Source organism: Theropithecus gelada, chromosome 13, assembly GCF_003255815.1.
Source record: "Theropithecus gelada isolate Dixy chromosome 13, Tgel_1.0, whole genome shotgun sequence".
Lineage (NCBI taxonomy): Eukaryota > Metazoa > Chordata > Mammalia > Primates > Cercopithecidae > Theropithecus > Theropithecus gelada.
The window spans coordinates 16,221,072-16,245,704 of record NC_037681.1 but is presented as its reverse complement, the minus strand read 5'-3'; the positions used below and the strand labels follow the sequence as shown (position 1 = coordinate 16,245,704).

Sequence of the window (24,633 nt, the reverse complement as noted above, 5' to 3'; positions counted from 1 at the left end):
CATTATTGCCAAAAATTTCCTCACAGTACTGCTTTAACTGCATTCCACAGATTTTCATAGGTTGTATTTTCATTTTCTCTCAGTTCTATGTATCTTTAAAAATTTCCTTGTAGGCTTTCTTTCAACCCACAGATTATTTACAAGTATGTTATTCAATTACTCCTTGCCTACTATTTTCCTGTTGTTTTTCTATTACTGATTTCTTGTTTGATTCCATTATGGCTGGGTATCACACTATATGATTTCAATTCTTTAAAATTGTTTGAGGGTTGGGCACAGTGGCTCACGTCTGGAACTCCAATGGTAGGAATGTCGGGTCTTCTGTTATTGTCCCAAAGGTCTGTGAGTCTCTGGTCTTTTTTTCAGTCAATTTTCTCACTGTTTTTCAGATTTAGTGAATTCTATTTTTTTTGTCTTCAAGTTCACATATATCCTCTCTCATCTTCACTCTACTATTGAGTTCATACAGTAAGTTTAAAAATCTCTGTTATTGTATTTTTTCAGTTCTACATTTTCATCTGGTTCTTTTTATAACTTCTATTTTTTCCCTCAGATTTTTAATTTTTTCATTCGTTTTAAGATAATTTATAACTTGAAGCATTTTATGATGCTACTTTAAAATCCTTGTCAGATAATCTCAAATCTGATTCATCTTGGTGTTGGTGTCAGCTGCCTGTCTTTGCTCCTTTGAGTTGAGATTTTTTATTTTGGTTCTTGGCATGAATGGTGAGTTTTTAATTATATCTTGGATATCTTGTCTGTTATGTCAGGAGAGTCTGGGTCCTATATAAATATTTCATATTAGCAGTCAGTTACCCTATTTAGGTTTAGCACATGCATCTTGCCTTACCTTATGGACTCTGGTTCCAATGTCAGTTTAATTTTCAGAGCCTTTGGTCTGCTTGGCTTCTCTGGTGCTGCTGGATATCCCATTGGTCCCTGAAGATGCTGCCTGAGTGGGAAGAAGGGCTTTCCCTTGTCGTGGAAATTGAGTTTCTTTCAGTGGGTGGTGTCCCCCCACCTGTACTCCCCCTATTCCTTGGTATTTCTGGGTAGGGAAGGCAATTCTCTTAAAGAGCAAGAACGTGGTGAGAAGAGAAGATAATCTAAGAGCAAGCCTTGAGGAACCTCAACATTTAAACATTGTAGTGGAGGAGCTGCTGGCAATAGAAGAGGAGGGACAGGATTGCAGAAGGGCTGGGAGTGAGTATTTCAGAAACAATAGAAGAGAGTATTTCAAGAAGGAGAGCATGGACAGCCATGCCAAAGGCTGTTGAAAAGTCATGTAGGATGAACACTGAAAAGTTTCCACTGGATTAGGCTACACAGTGGTCATCGGCTAGAGCAATTTTGATGGAGAGGTAAGGGTGGAGGCCAGAGTGAAACAGTTTGAAAGTTTAGACGCCCCCTCTAGTTAAGGCTACCTTGGTAGCAAAGCCACATTTCCAGCATGGAAAGTGAGAGGGGAATGATGCCTAGAAATCAAAGGCATCTCTGCATGAACTAAGGAGGAACTAATGCAACTGTAGGAGAGGAGCAGGAGGAAGCTGCCACAGTCTGCATTAAACAGATGTGAGCTTCTCTGGCCCCCAGAGTCACTGGCACCATCCTCCCGGGCTCTGCCCCATTCTACTCTCCAGTTCTCAGGGTCCACCACTGCTCACTGCTGCCCACACAGATCCAGCATCCCTGCAGCCCTCCCCTCTCTGCCAAGGGGTTACCATGCCATTATGGATTATCTGGCTCGTCTTCCCCAGAACTGTCAAGGTTCCCATTTCACCAACCAATGAATGCAAATGTTTAAAGAATATAACAGCTACTTTTAGAAGGGAATCATCTCCAGAATGATTTTAAAAGTCACTGCCTGTTATAGGAACATTCGTCGAGAGAAAAAGAAATCACCAATTTAGTCTCCCTGGACTGGACAGCAATTCTGAGACATTGGCTATCTAAATCATTTTCCCCAAACCCACCAAATGAACACAAAGAAGGAAAAGTAATGACTGTTTTTACATGTTTAGTTGGTGAGTTTTATCACAAGCACATTAATTTTAGCTAGGTTAACACAGATAGAGTAGAATTCTATTTATGCAATAGAAGACTTTATAGCCATTGCAACTACCTTGCAGGCAGTGTACAAATACCCTTCTCAAGGACCTTTGAAAAGTGAGGTGAAACGGAAGGTGTTGAGATTATTCGCAAATGTGGGTTCTATTCTCAAACTGGCACCAATAAGATGGGTTACTGTAAATATTTGACATAATTATCTGGATCTTGTTTATCATTTGAAAAAGTGCATTAAATCATCCCTAAGGTGCATTTTAGCTCTAATATTATAAGAGTTTCCATACACTTTTACTATTTAAAATGATTAAAGAGTCATGGGCTGTAACCACTTGCTATTACCTTTTTTTGTTGTTTTTTAATTTGAGACAGAGTCTCACTCTGTTACCCAGGCTGGAGTGCAGTGGTGCAATCTCAGCTCACTGCAACTTCCACCTCCCAGGTTCAAGTGATTCTCCTGCCTCAGCCTTCCGAGTAGCTGGGATTACAGGTGCGTGCCACCACTACCGGCTAATAAAAATTTGTATTTTTAGTAGAGACAGGGGTTTTGCCATGTTGGCCAGGTTGGTGTCGAACTCCTGACCTCAGGTGATCTGCATGCCTTGGCCTCCTAAAGTGCTGGGATTACAGGTGTGAGCCACCACGCCCAGCTTAGCTGTTAACGTTTTCTAGAGTTTACTTTTTGATCACAGCCCCACCCATAATTGTTAAATGCTTTCCATCGGGAATTGTGTTGTATGGAAGTTTCCAGAAAAGCAGGGACACTGCTTTCTCAGTCAACTGGCACAGCGATGGCCTACTACAGGTATGCTCCCAGTAGGAGCACCTGGCTGTCAGATGAAGAAGGTACGAGACAATGTGGGCTACTTTCCAGGGAAGCCTAACCCAGGCAAGGAACGACCAGCAGAGCTGAACGCTTGTCTGGCTTCCTCTCTCTCCTCCTGCCTCTCTTTTCCTTCCTTTCTTTGTGAAAGGGAGCAAAACAATACTGCGCGAGATAATGCCCGTAAACCCGTAAACCCTGGGCATTATCATGATAGCCCAGCATGGAGAAGCCCAGCGTGGTGACCCCCTGGGGGCAAAAGCAGCCAGCACAGCAGCCCCAGCCCATGGAGCATATTCCCACAGGGCAGCCTGGGAACCAGGACCCGCCTCATGCCCAGACTCCCGTGGGTGGGCCCAGTCCTCACTGCCTTCCCCCTTCTGTCAACTGTTAGCTAGAGGCCTTTTCCCCCTGCGGAGCCTAAGATGCATCCAGCCCATTCCAAGCCAGTCGCTTTGATACTGCACATTTTATTCCCCCTAAATATATTCACGGCAGCAACAAAGCTTTCAGCACAGAGCAGATGCAGTTCAGAGCAGAGTGAGCTGGAACGTGGTTTTTTTCTAGATAGAGCCCGGACTTTCTGAGGCTCTCCTGGACATCATCTGCCCCGCAGCCTTGCTCCAAACCTGGGTGGCACATAGGTCCCAGGCGCCCGGTGGTCAGACTCACATTTTTCTCTCTCATTCTTTCTGTTCCTTTACAGAGATTTCTCAGGATTCTCTTGTTCCGTTCCACGGAGGATCCTCGAGGTGGCCTATATTGTATAGAACCTGGATTGAGAGGCCGCTCACCCCACTGGGCAGAATGATCATTTCAAAATGGAATTCTAAGGGCACGTGGTTAGGGTATGAAAGGCCCAGACATGGGCATTCATTGGTAAGTCGGCTGTGACAGCAGCCATCCCTGCACAAAACATTTTCCCCTTGAAAAATCTCACGCAAGTTCAAAATAGCTTTACACAATACTTGTGCTTCTCCCAGAGATGATTTTTTTCTTTTTTTTTTTTTTTTTAATCCTTGACCTACTTTTCCTCTATGTGCAATATACCTAATGAGTAATAACGACTTCAGAGAGGGTAGCAGCAGGGGAAACAAAGCTGAACGAATGCCTTGAGAGAATGACTCTGAAGCCCTCAGACTCAACAGACTTTCTTCTCAGGGCCAAAACAAGGGCGTTCGTCTGAACTGCAGGTTTGCTGAAGATTCCTACGGCTGGATGATGCCCCGGCTACATAGTCAGGATATCACAGAGGTGGCTAGCAGCAGAGCCAGACAGAGAGGCTGACACACACGTGCACACACTCACACTCGCACGCACACACGTGTTCACAAACCCACCCGATCCCCACCCAAGCTAGACGGTGCTGCAAAGAGAATGCTTTGGGGTCTGGAACGTTCACTGCCATCTAAAAATGCTCTTCTAAAACAGACTCTGTCCATGACGGGATCTGCACAGAAAGGGAACAGGCTTCTCCGCCTCTGGAGTCATAAACCCAAACCCCAGAAGGCTCGGGGGAGGAGAGAAGTGGCCGCAGACTTCACTCACACACCGCTCTCCAGTCTGTGCACAGGGAAAACAGCTGCTGCCTCAGCCCCTGGGCGTATGTCAGTCCCTTTGAATGGGAAATCAGAAAAGGTGTCCTTCTAAGCCGGAGATGGGATTCTTGGGAATTGCATGAATAAGTGTCTCTTCTCTCCAAACTATCAGCCACCTTTCTTCAGCAAGATTTTTGCCCCAAGCAGGCCTCCGTGATGGGGGGAACATGCAGAGCTGCACTTGCTGAGTCTCTGTCAGGAGCAGGCACTGGGCTGGGGTGATGTCGAACCTCGCAGACGAGTTCAAATCCCACCTCCGGCAGCTATGGGCTATGAAGTCCTAGGCAAGTCACCTTCTTGAACCCTAATTTCCATTCCTGTTAAAAGATGATAATAACATCTGACTTCAGTGTGGTGAGGGTTAGTGATAACTGATATGAAACCACTTCACACATTGAGAGAGAACGCTCTCGATAAATGGTAGCTATGGTGATAAGCAAGACACGGTCCCTGCATTCAGGGAGATGCAATTTGGTGGCCTTGAGGTCAGCTACAAGGCTGCTGAGATTGAGCTGGACCCTGAGTCTTCCTCAGCCCATGACTAGGGCCGGGAAGCAAAGCTGTGTGTAGCAGGTGTGGCAGAATGATTGCATTTCAGCTCCAATTTCTCATACCCAATTTTTCAGCAAGCAGTTTGCTTGACTTTACCCTGGCCCCCTGGCTTTTGTTTTTCTGGAACCCTAAGCTTCTCAAAGGAGAGAGCGAGCACGAGAGCGAGCGAGCACCTAGTTCTGGAAAAGAATAGGTTAGAGGCTCTCATGAGGATAGATCCTCAGAGGAGAAACACTGTGTGTCCTCCAGGGGCATGACCCCAGCCCTTGTGGCTGCCAGCATCATCTGAGGGTCCCTGTGGCCTGGAAGCAGCAGTCCCTGGAGACTGTGGCCTGGAAGCAGCAGTCTCCCCGCCTGTAAAGGACCCCGTGCATGGAGATAATGAGCTCCTCAGAGGCAACTCCAGGACCTGAAGGGCTGTGGCCTCACCCCTATTTTCTGCCACTTTAAAAGCTGCCTGGTTCTTGTGCCACCCTGGGGGATGGAGGTTGGGGGGGTTGAATAAGGATGGCAAGTAAGTATTAGGCCTCTAAGTCAGATTCAACTTGCTTATTCCCACACCTGTGCTCACCTCTGCGAGGCACCAGGTTCTCTTCCTGACTGAGGGAGCTGAGTCTTCCAAGGGCTTCTGCCTCCTCCGGAGTGGGGAGGCATATGCAGACCTCGGCTCCCCAAGCTGGGTCAAGGAAAATGACCTCTTTCCACGCTTCAACTTCCTGGAAGCTCAGGGAAGTCAGGGCCTGTCTCCTGGCTCGGCAAACACAGCAGGTCTCATTCAAATACAGCGAGACTACCCCTGCCGGCCGCCTGCCCACAGTGCTCGTGTGGTAGGTACAAGGCTGCACTGACTCCAGCTTTGTCCTCTCCCCACCGCTGTGCCCATTCCTGACCCTCCTGGGCCAGCTTCAGGTCTCTGGGGCCAGGCGTACCCAGAGCACACCCTTGCTGACCCCTGCCTCGGTATTGGTGCCACTGCAGAGCCAGCAGGCAGGAGGAGCCAACTGGTAGGGGAATAGCAGGGCACAGGAGGGAAGAGGAGGAGCTGGAACATCTGCCCTGGGACCAGAGGTCTCCACGCAGAGAAGTGCAGCTGGACTAGTTTGCTAGGGCTGCCATGACAGGGTGCCAGGCAGGGCAGTTTAAACAACATTTATTTCTCCCACAATTCTGGAGGCTGGAAGTTCAACATCAAGGTGTCAGCAGGACTGGTTTCTTCTGAGGCCCCTCTCCTTGGCTCGCAGACGGCCATCTTCATGTTCTCATAGGGAGATCAGTCATACTGGATTAGGACCCACCCTTGTGACCTCATTTTACCTTAACCACCTCTTTCAGGACCCAGTCTCCACATACAGTCACAATCGGTGGGTACTGGGGCTTAGGACTTCACCAGGTGAATTTGTTGGGGGACAACATTCAGCCTATAACAGGATCACTGACTGAAACCCTAAGGGGCTGCATGATTTTATTTTCCTCATGGAGAAAGGATCCAGGCCTTCTAGAAAGTTTGACCTTGTTTCTTCTTGGTTTGTTCTGTTGTGTAATTAGGGAAAATATTAGGAAAAAAAGGAAGGAGTCATTTTATATATATATATATATACACACACACACACGCATGTGTTATCATTTTCATTCAATAAAAATATATATTTTTATTATTTTTTATTTTGTTTATTTTTGAGAGAGGGTCTGGCTTTGCCACCCAGGCTGGAGTGCAGTGACGTGATCATGACTCACTGCATCCTCAGCCTCCTGAGCAGCTGGAACCACAGGCATGTACCACCACACCCAGCTTTTTTTTTTTTTTTTTTTTTTTTTTTTGCCGGCGGGGAGTGGAGAGACAAGCTCTTACTACGTTGCCTAGGCTGGTCTTGAACTCCTGGGCTCAAGACATACTCCTGCCACGGCCTCCCAAAGTGCTGGGATTACAGGCATGAACCACTGTGCCTGGTCTCTTGTGTGTTTTTAGTTGACTTCGAAGAGACCAAATAGCCCCAACCAGACTGTTTTCCAGCTACAAGTGAGGATAGGTTCCTGCTAACCGACTCTCCTGAGGTATCTTTTTTTTTTTTTTTTAGCCCACAGATCAGTGTCTTAACCCCACCCGCTCTGAGATCACCATTCCTTTCACAGGTTTAGCCTTAGACCACCCCTGCTCCCCTTCTCTCCTCCATCCCTTCAGAAGGGGAGACCCCATCCCACCCTGGGAGTTGGCCCATGGAAGGATAGCTGATCGCACCCCCAAGTGGGGTTAGACCATCACTTTGCTACTTCTTATCTCAGCATCGGATCAGCGCTTTCATCAGAATAGGGCCCTACTGTGTGCTCAATTTCCAAAACCTCTCAGATACGTTTGATCTTCGTGTCTGCGGGAGGAGGAAGGAAATGAACTTTTACTGAGCCTGCCCCACATTTTAGGTTTATTGTTAGTGGCTTTTTGCATCTGTGGTTTCTTTAATCATCATGTCAACCTATGGCATGATTGTGTATCAAAAAAAAAAAAGTTATTATTCTGTGTAACCCTCAACTCAACCGCACCCTACTGATGTGCTGCAGAGCGTGGGGTGCAGTACCAGAGACATCTGAATATTAATCTACAGAACACATTGAGCTACAAGTCACGTTGATCTATAGAACAAAGGGCATGGAGAGCTCAGGAAGAAGAAAATATTTGAGAGTGTGGCAGGGGCTGGTGGGGAGTGGAGAGAGAGCCGGTATCCTGTGGAATACAACTTTGAGGAGAGTTTTAGAAAGCCCTGCTAGGGATGGCTGGTGCATTCCCCTCCTTGCTTTGTTATAAAAGATTTCTGACTTGCCTATTTGTGTTTCCTTGGTGGGTATCAGAGTTCAGGCCCTGGGCTTGTTACATTCAGGTACAGTTGCTATGAGCACCATTTTATAAATGAGGAAACTGAGGCTCAAAGAGATGAAGTCATTGTTGGTCAGTGAAAGACCCACAGATTAACTTCTCGTTTGTCTAACTGCAGTCACCTGACTGGTTCTTCCTGCCCACGGTGCAGACACAATCAGTTCACTGAGGTCGTGGCATTGCAATAGGGAAAGAGTTTAACCGGCATGAGGCTGACCCACGTGGGAGAACAGGAGTTATCGCTCAAATCAGTCTCTTCAAAGGCTTGGCTATTAAGGTTTTTTGGATAATTTTGTGGACGGGGGCTAGGGAATGGCTGCTGCTGATTGGTTGGGGATGAAATCACAAGGGTGTGGAAAATGGTCCTCGTGCACTGAGTCTGCCTCTGCGTGGGGGCCACAAGACCTGTTGAGCCATGAGTCATGAGTCCTGTTGGGGTCAGTCTGAAAGATATCTCAAAAACCAACCTTAAGTTCTACAAGAGCGATGTTATTTATAGAAGCAATTGGAAAAGTCACAAATCTTGTGACCTCTGGCCACATGATCCCTGAGCAGTAAGGGATTATAGAAACTATGCCTGTCTTGTCGGAATTCAGGCCCCTCTCATAATCCTAACCTTGTGGCCTTTCATTAGTTTACAAAGGTGGTTTAGTTTGGGGAAGGGCTATTATCACCTTTGCTTTAAATGTAAACTATAAACTAAATTCCTCCGAAAGTTAGCTTGTCCTATGCCCAGGAATGACCAAGGACAGCTTGGAGAGCAGAAGCAAGATGAGGCGACCTATGTCAGATTTCTTACTGCCATAATTTTTGCAAAGTCAATTTCCTAACCGCAAAGGCTGTTTTGCAATGTAGTACATAGTCAACACTTCATTAATATTTATTTGAGCCCATTTACTTTTTCACATTTTGGCCAATTAGGAAACAGAGGCACTACTGAGTATTTGGCATTCCCTAGGCCAACCAGCCTTCTGAAGTCCTCGGAGGTGAGAGGACCACCTCCTCCTCTTGGCACTAACTGTGCTGTGCTTTGCACACAGAGTTTCATCAATTCCTGGCATCTCCATCTAACCCCCTCTTCTTAACTTGGACCGGACCATCTTAAGTCTCAGGAAGGATGTCATCCATTGATTTTACCCTGTAGAATGCACACACAGTTACTCTGTGATTTTTCACATTCTCAAGTATTTCTCACTTGCTTTTTATCAACAATGATGTAATAAGGCACACTTCTGTAAGTTCTGTTTCCAGGGAGAAGAATGGAAGCTTTGATTTCCTCTCTCAGCTTGACCAGAAAAAAACAGGTCCTAAAAGCCAGCATTCTTTAACTCCAATGCTAATAATTCCCACTCCTTATTGTGTTTTTAAACCAAAGGGTCAGGTGAAAAAGTAAAGCAAAAATTGCCCCAGAAATCCAAAGAGGGTGGATCTCACATTCAGAGGCCTGCAGGGAACAAAGCCCTGCAGGGATAGATGATGAGGCCTCCCGCACTGAAGGATGCCAGCTGGAGTCAATGCGGCTGAGTGCTGCACTTACCTCCCAGGGAACAATGCTCTCCTGACCTTGAGCTCCTCCTTCCTCCCACAGGGGATGCCTGAGGGAAGAGGCAGAAAGAAAACTGCCCAAGCAGAGCTCAGATTCTGTCATCTTCTAGCAGAGCTGACTTAGGAAACAGCGAATTGTGAGCTATAATTTCAGGGATGCTTGGAAGACACACTTCCACAAGCTAAATTATTTCTAGATTTTCCACCATCAATGATTATTTCTTGGGTTGATGGATTATCTTCCATCAAAGTGCAAATGTACCTTGAAAGGTATCACTTGTGCACAGGGAGAACTAATGAGTAGATGGCAGATTTTGGAACTAGACCTCTGTTCTTATCTTGGTTCTTCCATCTCCTACCTGTGTGACCTTGTGTCAGTACTTGACCTCTCTGAGCATGGGTGTGCTCAGGTGACCCTGCCTCATAGAGGTAATGGACTTAAAACCACTCAGACATAATGCATGCTGGAGAAATACTGGCTGCATCCCATCCAATTTAATATGTTGTGTTACCATTTTCATTCAATTCCATATAGTTTTAAATTTCCTTTGAGAACATTGTAATTCAGAGCCTAAACTCTGAGAGTTAGACTGTCAGGATTCAAATGCCACCACCTCTGCCACTTGCTACCTGCAAGACCTTGGGCAAGTGAATTAATGGTTCTGGGCCTCAGTTTTCTTATATGTAAAATGGAATCAAAATTGTACCTCCCTCATAAGATTGTGGAGACCAATGACTTGATACAGATAAAGCACTTGGAACAGTGTGTGACACTTACTCCTACTACGTGAGTATATATTATCCTTAAGCCATCAGTCATTGCCTCTTTCATGTGAATTACCTCATGAGCACATTTCTGTTCTGATAGTTAAGCTAAGTGTTTCAAAGAAAACTACATTTTTTTTTAATGTAAATGTTAAGTGGATAAATATTCCCTTTTCTCTTTTGGATTCTTTCTCTTTAGATGTCTTTGGTACATTCATTCTCCTTCTCTTCCAATCCCCCAACCCCCAAACCAAAAAACTCCACTGTTTACCTGTTAAAATGACTTACCATATTAAGTTATAGAACCCAGCAGACATGCCCAAGACAAGATCAAGGCAGCTGGAAGACTACCTCAGAGATGAGCCAGCTACATGATACGTCCTGTACATCTTTAACTTAGGAGTGCCTAGAGAGTTAGGGCAAAAAATACTGCCCTCACTGGCCAGATGATGCTGAAGCGTCTAGGGGACTTGGGATCACTTCCTTGTGTTCTTACCACTGTTCCCAAAGACGTGTCTGACTTGTGAAAAATGAAAAAAGTGGCCTGGCTACAAGGTTAGAGGGTCAGATTTGACCTAGTGTTATTTTTTTTCAAACAGTGCCCCTTGGCTCTCTGGCGTTTGTGGGTTGAACTCTAAGGATTCTTTAAAATAAAGCCTAATTATTGAAAATAAAGTTCCATGACAGAACTCAGTGTCTCATTTTATTTTACCAGACCCTCCCCCAGCAGCCAATCTATAAAATAGAGAAAATTTGTTATTGGCACAGTCATACCCCCTCTTTTTCATCTCTCTGATGTGGGCAGGACAAGCCTTGGGGTGCCTGCCTCTCCCATAGTCCTCTTCCCATGAGTTCCTCCCACCGTGAGCTGCCATGTTAGAACCATGATCATGTGACCACATGGCCACAGCTGATTGGACAGTGGATAGACAGCAGGGTCAGTGCCTATTCTGCAGACTCATTCCTTGGGCAGTATAAATATGAAACAGAGAGGGGCAATTGAGTGCTTGGTCATGGGAAAATAAACTCAACCTCCATCAGAGAGAAGTAATACTCAGAAGCCATGAGCTGGAGAATCTGTGAATAGGCAGAGGCTGTAACTAGCAGAGGCCAGGAGGTAGAGGAAAGAGAAAGAGTAGGTTGCAAGCAGTCATAGTGATAGGGACAGGAGGAAGGGAAATTCTGGGCAGAAGAGGGTGGGTCCCCAGTGAGGGTCCCACCCCCAAGCCTGGAACCACAGCCCAAAGTGAGAACATGCATTCTTGTTTTCCTGCTCAAATGTTGCACTTTCCAAAACCACCCATGGCCTGCCCTGTCTCCTATCTTCTGCCCATAAAAACCCTAGGCTGCACTGGCAGAGAGGAGAAGAGGAGAAGTGCAGGATGTCGGAGATTACAGTTGGACGTCAGGGAGAAGCAGTTTGACTTCAGAGGGATGGCTTGATGGCATTGCTTCAGACAGGAGTCTGGCTGGGGATGGCTGGACTCCAGGGGAAGATCACCTTCCCACTCCATCCCCCTTCCAGCTCCCCTTCCTGCTGAGAGCCACTTTCATCGGCAATAAAATCTTTTGCATTCACCAACCTTTAATTCATTTGTACAATCTGATTTTTCCTGGACAGTGAACAAAAGCTCGGGTACCATAGGTGCGGAGGCAAAAGATTGTCACACTGACCCTCTGCCCTCACTGGCAGAAAGCAGCCACCTCATGTGAAAAGGCAGAGGGCTCACTGAGTTGTTAACACTTAAATTGTCCATAGACAGCAAAGCTGAAAGAGCGCTGACTGTAACACTCCTTCTGGGTCTTTGGGGGTCATGGATATTCCCTGCTAGATGCTGCTGCAAGGCCTACATGGAGTTTTGCTTCTGCTGGCACCCAAAAGACTCACCCCGGCTCCCACACCCACTCACCTGCATGCTCCCTCCATGAGGGTTGAGTACAATGGGTTCGAGAGAGTGGAGTTCAGTGGCACCAAAGCAGCTGGCTAGCTCCAGTGCCTGCACTCTGGTTCCTACCCACGAAGGGGTCAGGGAAAATTTCCTGCTTCAATACAGGCAATGGAAGAAAGACCCTTAAGAGCTGAGTAAAGGTAAGGGCTAAGGGCATCAGAGGGCTCCTGCTGCTGAGGTGATGATCACCCTAAGACTACCCTTCCTGGATCACTTTCCTATTCCCATGAGGCCTGACTGTAAAAATACTTCTGGGGTCCCTTTGAAGCTTGTGCATGTCATCTATATTCCATCCTTTACTCCAGAGCTGCCCTTATAATAAACACAGCTTACTCAAGCAACCACAGTACAGCTCAGTTTCTTAAAACCTAAGACTAACACACCTATTGTATGAACCTCTGGGTACTTCTGCTCCCCTACGCTTACCTAAGTACCATGCACAACCCAGCTGCCAATTAGCCCCCATTGGGCCACTTGAGGTTCTACAAATGACCCATCTTTCAAGAGCCTGTGAAATAAATTGGAAATTATCACCTTTCAGGTGCTGAAACTGGCAGGTGTCGGAGAGGTGGGTGATGTGTGGTGTTTGGGGCCAGAAGACATAGCCAGTGACCTTCTACCACACTGCATTGAAAAGCTCTCTATTCTGCCTCCTTAAAGCCCAGCCCTGCACAGCTCCCAACCTGGTAGATTAGGGCTGGAAAGGTAACCTAACAAGAATTTGTCTTAAGGTAGTAGAGAGAGAAAAGAAAAATCTCCACTAGCTGGCTGTTCTCCCATCTCTCTCCCTCTTCTTGGCCCTCCCTATTCCCTGAGACACAATGATATTGAAATTAGGCCAGTTAATAACCCTACAATGGCCTCTGAATGAGTGAAAGAAAGGGTCACACGTCTCTTACTTTAAATTAAAAGCTAGGAATTATTAAGTTTAATGAGGAAGGCATATTGAAAGCCAAGACAGGCTGAAAGCTATGACTCTTGCACCAGTCAGTTTTGAGTGCAAAAGAAAAGTTCTTGAAGAAAATGAAAGGTACTACTCCAAGGAACACATGAAGATTAAAAAAAAAAGTGAAACCTTATTATTAGCCTTATTGCTGATATGGAGAAAGCATGAATGGTCTGGATAAAGGATCAAACCAGTCACAACATTCCCTTAAGCTGAAACCTAATCCAGGGCAAGGCCCTAATTCTCTTCAGTTCTGTGAAGGCTGAGAGAGATGAGGAAGCTGCAGGAGAAAAGGTGAAAGCTAGCAGAGATCAGTTCATGAGGTTTAAGGAAAGAAGCTTTCTTTCTAACAGAAAAGTACAGAAGAAGCAGCAAGTGCTGATGTAGAAGCTGTAGCAAGTTATCCAGAAGATCAAACTGAGATATTGATGAAGGTGGTTACACTCAACAACAGATTTTCAATGTAGACGAAATGGCCTTCTGTTGGAGTAAGACACTGTCTACGTCTTTCAGAGCTAGAGAGAAGTCAATGCCTGGCTTCAAAGCTTCAAAGGATGGGATGACTCTCTTGTTAGAAGCTAATGCAGCTGGTGACTTTAAGTTGAAGTCAATGCACATTTACCATTCCCAAAATGCTAGGGGCCTTAAGAATGATGTTAACTCTTAGCCTTTACTTTCTGCTGTAAAAAATTAAAAGAAAAAGAAAAAAAAAAGAAAAGAATTATGTGAACTCTACTCAATGTTTTATAAGTGGAATAACAAAGCCTGGCTGACAGCACATCTGTTTACAGCATGGTTTACTGAATTTTTTGAGTCCACTCTTAAGACTTACTGCTCAGAAAAAGAGATTCTTTTCACAACATTATGGCTTATTGACAATAGACTTGGTTACCCAAGAGCTCCAATGGAGACGTCAAAGGAGATTAATGTTGTTTTCATGCCTGCTAACACGGCATCCATTTTGCAACTCATAAGATCAAGGAGTCGTTTCAACTTCGAAATCTTATTTAAGAAATTCATTTCATAAGGCTGTAGTTGCCATAAATAATGATTCCTCTGATGGATCTAGGCAAAGTAAACTGAAAATTTGGAAAACATTCATCACTCTGGATACCATTAAGAACATTTGTGGTTCATGAGAGAAGGTGAAAATATCAACACTGGCCAGGCATGGTGGATCCTAACACTTTGTGAGACTGAGGTGAGAGGGCTGCTTGAGCCCAGGAGTTTGAGACCAGCCTGGGCAACAGAGGGAGGCCTTGTTATCTCAAAAACAAACAAACAAACAAACAAACCCCACAACATTAATAGGAGTTCGAAACAATAGATGACTTTGAGGGGTTCAAGACTTCAGTGGAGGAAATAACTGCAGATGTGGTAGAAATAGCAAGAAAACACCAGAGAACTAGAATTAGAAGTGGAGTCTGAAGATGTGACTGAATTGCTGCAACTTCTTGATAAAACTTGAATGAATGAAGAGTAGTTTCTTATTGAACAAAGAAAGTGGTTTCTTGAGATAGAATCTACTCCTGGTGAAGATGCTGTGAACATTGTTGAAATTCAACAAAGTATTCAGAATATTCCTAAACTTAATTACTAAGGCAGCAGCAGAGTTTGAGAGTATTGAGCCCAATTTTGGGGGGAAAAAAAGTTATTCTGTGGATAAAATGCTCTCAAACAGCATCACATGCTACAGAGAAATTTTTCGCAACAGGAAGAGCCAATGGATACAGTAAAGTTCATTGTTGTCTTATGTTAAGAAATTGCCACAGTGACCCACAGATTAATCAACCACCACCCTGATCAATCAGCAGCCATCAACATTGAGGGAAGACTGTCCACAAGCAAAAAGATTATGACTGGCTGAAGGCTCACTTGATCACTAGCAATTTTTAGCAATAAGGTATCTTTTAAAGTTAAGGTATTTAGACTGGTTTTCTAGACATAATGCTATCGCATACTTAATAAACCACAGTATAGTGTAAACATAACTTTCATGCGTTTAACATAACTGGGAAACAGAAACTTGTCTGACTCACTTGATTGCAGTGGTCTGGACCTGAATCCTCAGTATCTTCCAGGTATGCCTGTACTTTCTCCACGGTTTTGTCCTTTAGCCTCCTTGTGGGAAATGGGAGAAATCACAGCTAACGCACACTGAGCTGATGCTATTGCACCAAGCTATTACCATGTCCCGGGCATTGTCCTGAGTGTTTATCACATCCTGATCCTCACAGGAACCCTATGAGGTTGGCCCATATTGGCCCCATTTAGGGATGCGACGATTGAGGCACAGAAAGATAACTTTTCGAAGACGGCACAGCTAGGAAGCCACAGAACTGAGATGTGAACCTGCAGAGCCAACTTTAAAGGCCTGGACTCATCTTCAGGAGTAGCTACAGGATAAAAGCCCTCATTGCCCAACTGTGTGGGTCCAGGGAGCTCAGGGCTCTTCAGAGACAGACAAGATGGGCATTTTTTTTTCAAAGTTTTTGAAGTTTCCTCCCAAACATACTATCTAGTGTCTGCCTGATATTCCATCATATAAATATACCATCATTTCAAACCATTTTCCTGATGTGAAACATTTATGCTGTTCCCAAGTGTTCACTATTTTGGACAGGAATGCCTTTGTACCTACTTCATGGTCTGGTGATCCCTCTCCTTCCTTTTAAACTCTCTGCAGCCTCTCTGGGTAACCTGTTGTGGTGGACCACGCCTCTTCATCCTCCTCCGTACTGCCCACCACCTGTGAACAGAACACACAGCAGAGATTCAGCAGCAGCCTCTACCTATCACAGCAGGGTTGCCAGGCAAAGTAGAGGAGGCCCAGTTATATTTGAATTTCAGCTAAGTAAGCAATAATTTTTAGTATAAGTATGTCCCCAGTATTTCAGGGGACATACTTATACTAAAGATTGTTTTCTAGTTTATCTACAATCCAAATTTAACTGGGCATCCTGTGTTTTTCTGGCAAAACCATCTCAGAGGGCTGGCTTCTTCCTGCAACAGCAGTTTTAATCAGCTGAGCACTTTATTTCGTTTTTGCCACAGAAGAATTGATTGCCTTTTCCTCTGCTCAGGGTGGGGCAATGGGGCGCTGCTGCATTTTAAGAATTGAAAATGCTTCAGTGCTTGCAACTTTCCCAAGCCGGTCTTCCCAGCCTCAGAATTGCTGCTGTTACTTGCCTGCTTGGTTTAGGTTCTGAGGCCAGATTTGCCACATCCATCCCTTAGGCATTGAGAACTTATGTTTGCTTCCATCGGGGTTGTGTTCAGGAACCTCTCCTGGGCTAACTGGCATCTGGGGTCAGAGTGAGGTGGATGAGGAGAAACGCATCAGCCCTTGGCCCCTGGATGCTCTGCCAGTGGCTTCATACCTGGGAGTCACAGACCCTGCTGAGTGAAGGTCAGCCACACTGGACAGTCCTTTTGAGAACCGGCTTTTTAACCAGCAGAGACAGAGTGGTCACCAACAGAACATCAGGCCTTGACGATTGGACGACTTAGCACAAAAGAAGGTGGGAGGGAGGACAGAGGACAGGTAAGCCTGCTTGGTCTCCTGTGGTGGTCCAGCAGAAGTACAGAAGTGTCCAGAGTGCTCCCAAATGGAGTCAAGCTGCATCTGCTCCAGGAAGCCTTACTTGATAGGAACAGGGGGGCAGTATCCTCTCATTTATCCCCCACCTCTCCCAGAGGGCATGCCTGGGCCAAGGCTCACCTGGCTTCATGCGTGAGCTGTGTCTGTATTCACCCTGCATCAGCTCAGTTCAACACATCTTTCTGAACACCTGCTATGTGCTGGTTTGCAGACTGACAGCTTCTCTCTCTCTCTTTTTTTTTTTGAGAGGGAATTTCGTTCTTGTTGCCCTGGCTAGGGTGCAAAAGCGTGATCTCAGCTCACTGCAATCCTCGCCTCCCAGGTTCAAGCAATTCTCCTGCCTCAGCCTCCTCAGTAGCTGGGATTACAGGCATGTGCCACCTCGCCTGGTTAACTTTGTATTTTTAGTAGAGACAGGGTTACACCATGTTGGTCAGGCTGGTCTCAAACTCCCGGCCTCAGGTGATCCACCTGCCTCGGCCTCCCAAAGTGCTAGCATTACAGGCATGAGCCACTGTGCCCAGCCCCTCTTTTTTTTTTTTTTTTTTTCACTTTGCGAGGGAGTCTTGCTCTGTCGCCCAGGCTGGAGTGCAGTGGCACCAGCTCAGCTCACTGCAACCTCTGCCTCCTGGGTTCAAGCGATTCTCCTGCCACAGCCTCCGGAGTAGCTGGGATTACAGGCACATGCCACCATGCCCAGCTAATTTTTGTATTTTCAGTAGAGACGAGGTTTCAACATGTTGGCCAGGCTGATCTTGAACTCCCGACCTCAGGTGATCCGCCCATCTTGGCTTCTCAAAGTGCTGGGATTACAGGTGTGAGCCAAAACATCCAGCCACAGCTTCTTTGTGCCTTAACACAATGCAAAGAGACCAAGAATGCGCTCTGCAGTCTCTTTGCTAAGGGCACTAATCCTATTCATGAGGGCTCCATCCTCATGACCTAATTGCCTCCCAAAGCCCCACCTCCAAACACCATCACCTTGGGGGTGAGGATTTCAACCAAGAGTTTGGCAGGGAGGGCACAAACATTCAGACCATAACACCATGAGATTGAGGAAAAAATGTTTTTTAACGCTCACATCTTCGGGAAGTAACTTGGCATAGCCTACTCAGGGACACCTTTTGCCCACAGAAATCCAGCACAGGAAATTGTTCAAAAGCTCATTACACACAAGCACCTACCACATCCCTGGGCACCTCTTCCTCATCCATCTCTTCTTCTCTCCACCCGCAAACTGTCTGCCTGGGCTAGCTTGGGCTAATTACTGAGCAATAAAGTGTCTGATTTTTTATATAGTGGCTCTGTTCGGGGCTGCCAAAGACATTAAAAGTAGGGCCAGGGTAGGAGAGAAAAACATATTTTTCCATTATTTTACCTAGAAGATTCATTTGAGGGGGAGAAATAGGCTCACTGCCCTAACCAGAGAGTTGGATGAGAAAAAATTCCGCATTAATTTTAAATATGTCAACTGAAGGAGGAGATTAAAGTGAGGACGATGGATGAGTGGTGCTTCTGGGAACAGACAAAAGCACACCCAGGAAAGGGTATGTGGTCCCCAGTAGGCCCTCAGCAGAAACAGAGCTACCCTCACTAGCTCTGCAGGGACAGCAGCTCCGGAGGGCGCCCCTTGGAACAGGGGCACCATGCACTGGACATCCCCTCCCATGGCAGGGGCTGGCACTGCCCACTCGGCTGGCAAGACTATAGGGCGATGAGGACTTGGCTCTGATGAAGTCGGAGCTGGAGATGAAATACTGTGGGCTCTTGGCATCCTCTTAAGTGGCCTGGCAAGGCGTAGATAATAATAAGGGAGCATCCCATTTGGTGTTTACCCTCAGCTGTCTCTAGTAGGCAAGTTGCAAATGTTCGCCTTTATTAACACATGTGTCTTCTCATTACTCTGCAAAGCAGACGGGTCTATGGTGTCTTCGAGAAAGAAATACTGGCTGTTTCTTAGAGCAACTTCGAATTCCAGCCCCTTGTTCCATGCTCAGATTGCTGTGCAACTTAGAGGGGGCCCCTTGGCTCCTGCCAAAGTGGTAAGAGGTGAGCATTGAAGGAGTGGTTGGCAGGACAGGTGGCCAACATCAAAGGAAAGCTAAGCTACTGTTCACAGCTGCTCTCTATCCAGGCCCTTTGTAGGAAGCCCTCCGATTTACCTGTGGGTTCTCGTGGGAGCCCACACAGGTGTGTTTTCTGTGTGCTCAGCCTCCCTTGTAGAACCAATCCTCCCTACTCTCGGTTCAGATAATTCAGGTCGAGGGTGGGCATGTGACCTGGACCAGGCCAATTAACAACTGTACGTATTCCTGGGTATGTAACAAGCCAGAAAAGTCAGAATCAATTTAGGACCTTTCTGGAGGTATTGGAAGAGGGACTCTTTTCATGGTTTGCTAAGTTGGTGGAATGTAAAATATCTTTCCCATCGTTTGGGAAAAGGCTGCCTAGGAATAAAATCAATGCGAAAGAAAGCAGGGCTAAAATTGAGAGGTGGAATCCCAATTACATGGTTTTAGTACTTGGGTCAAGCTGTGCCTGAAACTCATAGACTTTCCATTACCTGAGCCAATGCCACCTTTTTGCCTTAATCCAGCTTGGGTTTAGTTTCTATAGTTTACAATCAAAAGAGCTCTGTTTCATACTCTAAGTATATAAATTTGGACACGTCCTATTTCTGAGACTCAGTTTTCTCATAGGTAAAATAGGGATAATAATGCTCTATCTACAGCTATTGAACAGAGCCAGTCACAGGACCAAGAATATGATCTTTCCTTGGCCATACTGACCATTTTGGTCCTAGTTTTCTCTTGCAAAATGGGCGAACAAGACTGCTTGAACTCCCAGGAATGGAAGCAGTTGGGATAATGGATGTGGAAAGGAACCTGTACACTTATATGGAATTTTTTTTTCTAGGGGAAACCACATTAAAAAAAACTTTTTATTTTTGAGAGGATTGTAGATCCACATGCAGTGATAAGAAGCAACATGGCCGGGCACCGTGGCTCACGCCTGTAATCCCAGCACTTTGGGAGGCCAAGGAGGGTGGATCACAAGGTCGGGAGCTGGAGACCACCCTAGCCAACATGGTGAAACCCCATCTCTACTAAAATCACAAAAATTAGCCGGATGTGGTGGTGCACACCTGTAATCCCAGCTACTCAGGAGGCTGAGGCAGGAGAATCACTTGAACCCGGGAGGGGAAGGTTGCAGTGAGCCGAGATCGCACCACTGCACTCCAGCCTGGGTGAGAGAGCAAGACTCTATCTCAAAAAAAGAAAAGAGAGAGAGAGAAAAAAGGAAGCAATACACCCTTCACCCGGTTTCCCCAGTGGTAACGTCTTGCATTACTATAGTAAATAGCAGAATTAGGAAACTGGCATTGATGCAGTACATTGACCTTAGAATTTCACCACCTTTACATGCATGCAGTTGTGCATGTGTGTGTGTGTATACTTAGTTCTATGAAATGTGAGTTCGTATGACCACCACCACAGTCAGAATATAGAATACAAGGATCCCTTATGCTATCCTGTTTTAGCCATGGCCTTCTCCTCCCCTCTCATCTTGCCAAATCCCCGACAGCTGCGAATCTGTTCTCCAGCTCTGCAATTTTACTATTTCAAAAATATTGTATGCACAGAATCATACAATAGGTAACTTTTTGAGATTGGCTCTTTTCACTCAGCATGACTACACTGAGATCCATCCAACTTGCCGCGGGTATCAGTAGTTTCTCCCTTGTATTGCTGAATGGTGTCTCACGGTATGGATGTAGTATAGTTTAATACATTATTAGAGGGCATTTTGGTTGTCTCCAGCTTTTCTGGCTATAACAAATAAAGCTTCTATGAACACTGTGTATAAATTTTTGTTAAAAACACAAGATTTTGAAATGAAAATTTCTCTGGGATAGAGGCCCAAGAATGTAATTGCTAAATAAGTTCATTTTTAGTTTTAAAAGAAACTGATAGCCAGGCACAGTGGCTCATGCCTGTAATCCCAGCACTTTGGGATCCCGAGACAGGCAGATCGCTTGAGCCCAGGAGTTCAAGACCATCCTGTGCAACATGGCAAAATACTGTTCCTACCCAAACAAAATACAAGAGTTAGCTGGACATGGTAACACACATCTGTAGTCCCAGCTACTTGGGCGGCTGAGGCAGGAGGATTGCTTGAGCCCAGGAGGTTGAGGCTGCAGTGAGCCATGATGGTGCCACTGCACTCCAGTCTGGTGGACAGAGTGAGAACCTGTCTCAAAAAAACCAAACCAAGGCCGGGCGCGGTGGCTCACGCCTGTAATCCCAACACTTTGGGAGGCCAAGGCGGGCGGATCACGAGGTCACGAGATCGAGACCATCCTGGCTGACATGGTGAAACCCCGTCTTTACTAAAAATACAAAAAATTAGCCAGACGTGGTGGCGCATGCCTGTAGTCCCAGCTACTCAGGAGGCTGAGTCAGGAGAATGGCGCGAACCTGGGAGGCGGAGCTTGCAATGAGCCGAGATTGTGCCACTGCACTCCAGCCTGGGTGACAGAGCCACACTGTCTCAAAAAAAAAAAAAAAAAAAAAAAAAACCAAAACAAAAACCAAAAAACTGACAAGCTATTTTTTAGAATGGCTGTACTATTTTTTATTTCCACCAGCAGTGTATAAGTGGTCTGATTTTTCTGCATCCTCAGCAGCATTTGGTGTTATCACTATATTTTATTTTAGCCATTCTGGTAGGTATGTAATGCTATCTTGTACTTTTAATTGGTATTTTTCTAATGGCTAATGATGTTGACATCTTTTCACATGCTTGTTTCCCATCTGGACATCCTCTTCAGTGAAATGTCTGTTACATGTCTTTTGTCCATTTTCTAATTGGATTGTTGAGTTTAGAGAATTGTTACATATTCTAGATACAAGTCCTTTGTCTAACATGTGATTTTCAAATAATTTTTCCCAATCTGTAGCTTGTCTTTTTGTCCTCTTAACATAAGCTTTTACAAGAAAAGCTTTTAAGTTTGGTAAGTTTCAATTTATCAATTTCTTCTCTTTTTCTGAGACAGGCTCTCAATCTGTTGTCCAGGCTGGAGTGCAGTGGCACGATCATGACTCACTGCAGCTTTGACATCCCAGGCTCAAGCAATCCTGCCACCTCACCCTCCTGAGTAACTGGGACTATAGGCACACGCCACCATGGCTAGCTAATTTTTAAAAAATATATTTTTAGTAAAGACGAGGTCTATCTTGCCCAGGCTGGTCTCAAACTCCTAAGCTCAAGCGATCCTCCTGCCTCAGCCTCCCAAAGTTCAGGGATTACAGGTGTGAGCCACCACAGCTGGCATCTCCCTAAATATTTAGGTCTTCTTTGGTTTCTTTCATCAGCACTTTGTAATTTCAGCATAAGGATACCGTGTATGTTTTGTTTGATCTGTTTGATAACTATTTCCATTTCTTTGGGCAATTATTAATTGTGCTGCATTTTTAAATTTTGGTTTCCACTTGTTCATTGTCAGTATATAGAAATGCAATTGATGTTTGTGTGTTGATCTTGTATCCTGTGATCTTACTGAGCTCAATTATTTGTCCTATGAAGTTTTGTTTTGTTTTGCAGATTCCTTGGGATTTCAACCATATTGTCTGCAAATAAAGACACTTCTATCTTCTTTTTTACTCTAAATGACTTTTATTTCTTTTTCTTCCCTTAATGCAATGACTAAAACTTCCAGCACATTGTTGAATAAGAGTGGTGAGAGCAGGCATCCTTATCTTGTTCCCGTCTTAGAAGGACAGCATTCAATCTTTCACCATTGAGTATGATGTTAGCTTTAGGTTTATACAGATGCTCTTTATGAGATCAAGCAAGTTCCCCTTTATTCCTAATGTACTGAGTGCCTTTAATCATTGATGGGTGTTGAAGTTGTCAAATGTTTTTCAATGTCAATGGATGTGATCATATTTTTCTTCTTTGGCCTGTTGATATGGTGAATCACATTCACTATCAAGCATTGAGCTAGCTGTACATATGTGGAATAAATGCCATGTGGTCATGGGATTTATACATTGTTACATTCAATTGGCTAAAATTTTGTTCAGAATTGTTGCCCATATTTTAATTGGAATTTGTTTTACTGTTGAGTTTTGTGAGATTCATATATTTAATATACAAGTTCTCTGTTAGATATATAGGTTGCAAATCTTTTCTCTCAGTCTATAGCATGTCTTTTCGTCCTCCTTACAGGTCTTTTGCTGAGCAAAAGTTTTAAATTTAGATAAGGCTGAATATATCAATCTGCTATGAACTGAATTGTGTCCTTCAAAAATTCCTATGTTGAATTTTCTAACTCCCAATGAGACTCAGTGTGACTCTGTTTTGGCCTGAGAGGAGGTGATAAAGGTTAAATGAGGTCATAAGGGTAGGACTTTAATCCCATAGGGCTGGTGCTCTTACAAGAAGAAGAGAGACAGGAGAAAGAGGAGCAACAAAGAAAGCTTTGAAAGACCAGCCATTGACTTTGAGGAAGTCCAGGAAAGGACAGTGTCCAGGAAGTGGGAGAAGAAACTTTTTCAGTGTGGAGAGAGATCCTGATACTTCAGAAGCCCCTGATAATTCAAATCTTTTTATACAGAAACAACCAGCTATGCCTTGGGATCAAAATCTAGAACAATCAAATGGAAACTGCAGTGAAGATGAACAAAAGGGAAAGCAGAAATGTAGAGAAGGAGGAGGAGAAGCAGGCAGAAAGAGAGAGTGAGAAAAAGAAGAGGAAGAAGAAAAGGAGCTGGAAGATGAACAGGGAAAAAAAAAAAGGAAAAAGGAAATGAGAAACAGTATCCCAAGAAAAGATTAGTCAGCAAATCCTTCATGGACAATCTCTGGGCAAAGTTTAAGTTAAACAGGTGCCCACAATACAAGAGAGTCTATCACTCTTATTTGAATTTGGCATGACACATAAACAGATAAGTCAATGGTTTTGTAAAAAGAAGAAGAAATACATCAAACATATATCCAAGAGAAAGCATAAGAAAACACATATGAGATGGGGTCTCTCTGTATTGCCAAGGCTGGCCTCGAACTCCTGCCCTCAAGCGATCTTCCCACCTTGGCCTCCAGAAATGCTGTGAATCCAGGCATGAGCCATCACAACTGGCTAAGACAATTTATATGACACCATTCTCACCAATAAATGGAGTTCTGAAAGGATAAACAAGAAAATATTAACAATCGTTAATTCCGTGGAGTAGAAGTAAATGAGGGGATTGAAAAGGAGGTTTTATAGTTTATTTTTACCCTACTGTAGATTTAAAGTTTTTATAATGGATGTTAATTCATTTTATTTAAGAAAAAAATCAATGAATAAATTTAAAAAAAAAAGAAGAAGAGAGTGTCTCTCTCACACGAGGACACTGTGAGAAAGCAGCTGTCTACCAGCTAGGAAGAGAGCCCTCACCGGAAGCTGAACCCTATCAGACCTTCATCTTGGACCTCCAGCCTATAGAACTGTGAGAAAATACATTGCTGTTGTTTCAGCCACCTAGTCCATGGTATTTTGTTATGGCAGCCTAAGCAGGCTAATATATCATCTTTCCTTTTGTGGGCCATGATTTTGGTGTCAAATCTAAGGACACTTTGCCTAGTCTGCATTTTAATTCAAGTGTGTTTTCAAGTCATAAGGAAATCAACCTGTAATTATGGAATTTCAGGCTAGTAGCAAGGACATTCTGCATCAGAAAAGGGCCTCTTTGAACCGTCCGTCATCCTACACCCAGTTCAGTCTCCTGAGCTGGCTCCGGCCAGCTGGCTGGCTCCTTGCGAGTAACCTCAAGAAGTAATATCTGTGTAGAGATCACGAGGAGAGGCGTGTGATGCTCGCCTGTTGGTACAAAACCTTAAAAGAAGAGTAAGTGGGTCCAATAAATTCCAATTGTTCCTA

At 44.8% G+C, this 24,633-nt stretch overlaps 1 pseudogene; it reads left to right on the top strand.

Annotated features, from left to right (window-relative positions):
* Positions 1-2,855: 2,855 nt before the first annotated feature.
* LOC112605365 lies at positions 2,856-23,783 on the top strand (annotated as a pseudogene).
* The last annotated feature ends 850 nt before the right edge of the window (positions 23,784-24,633 follow it).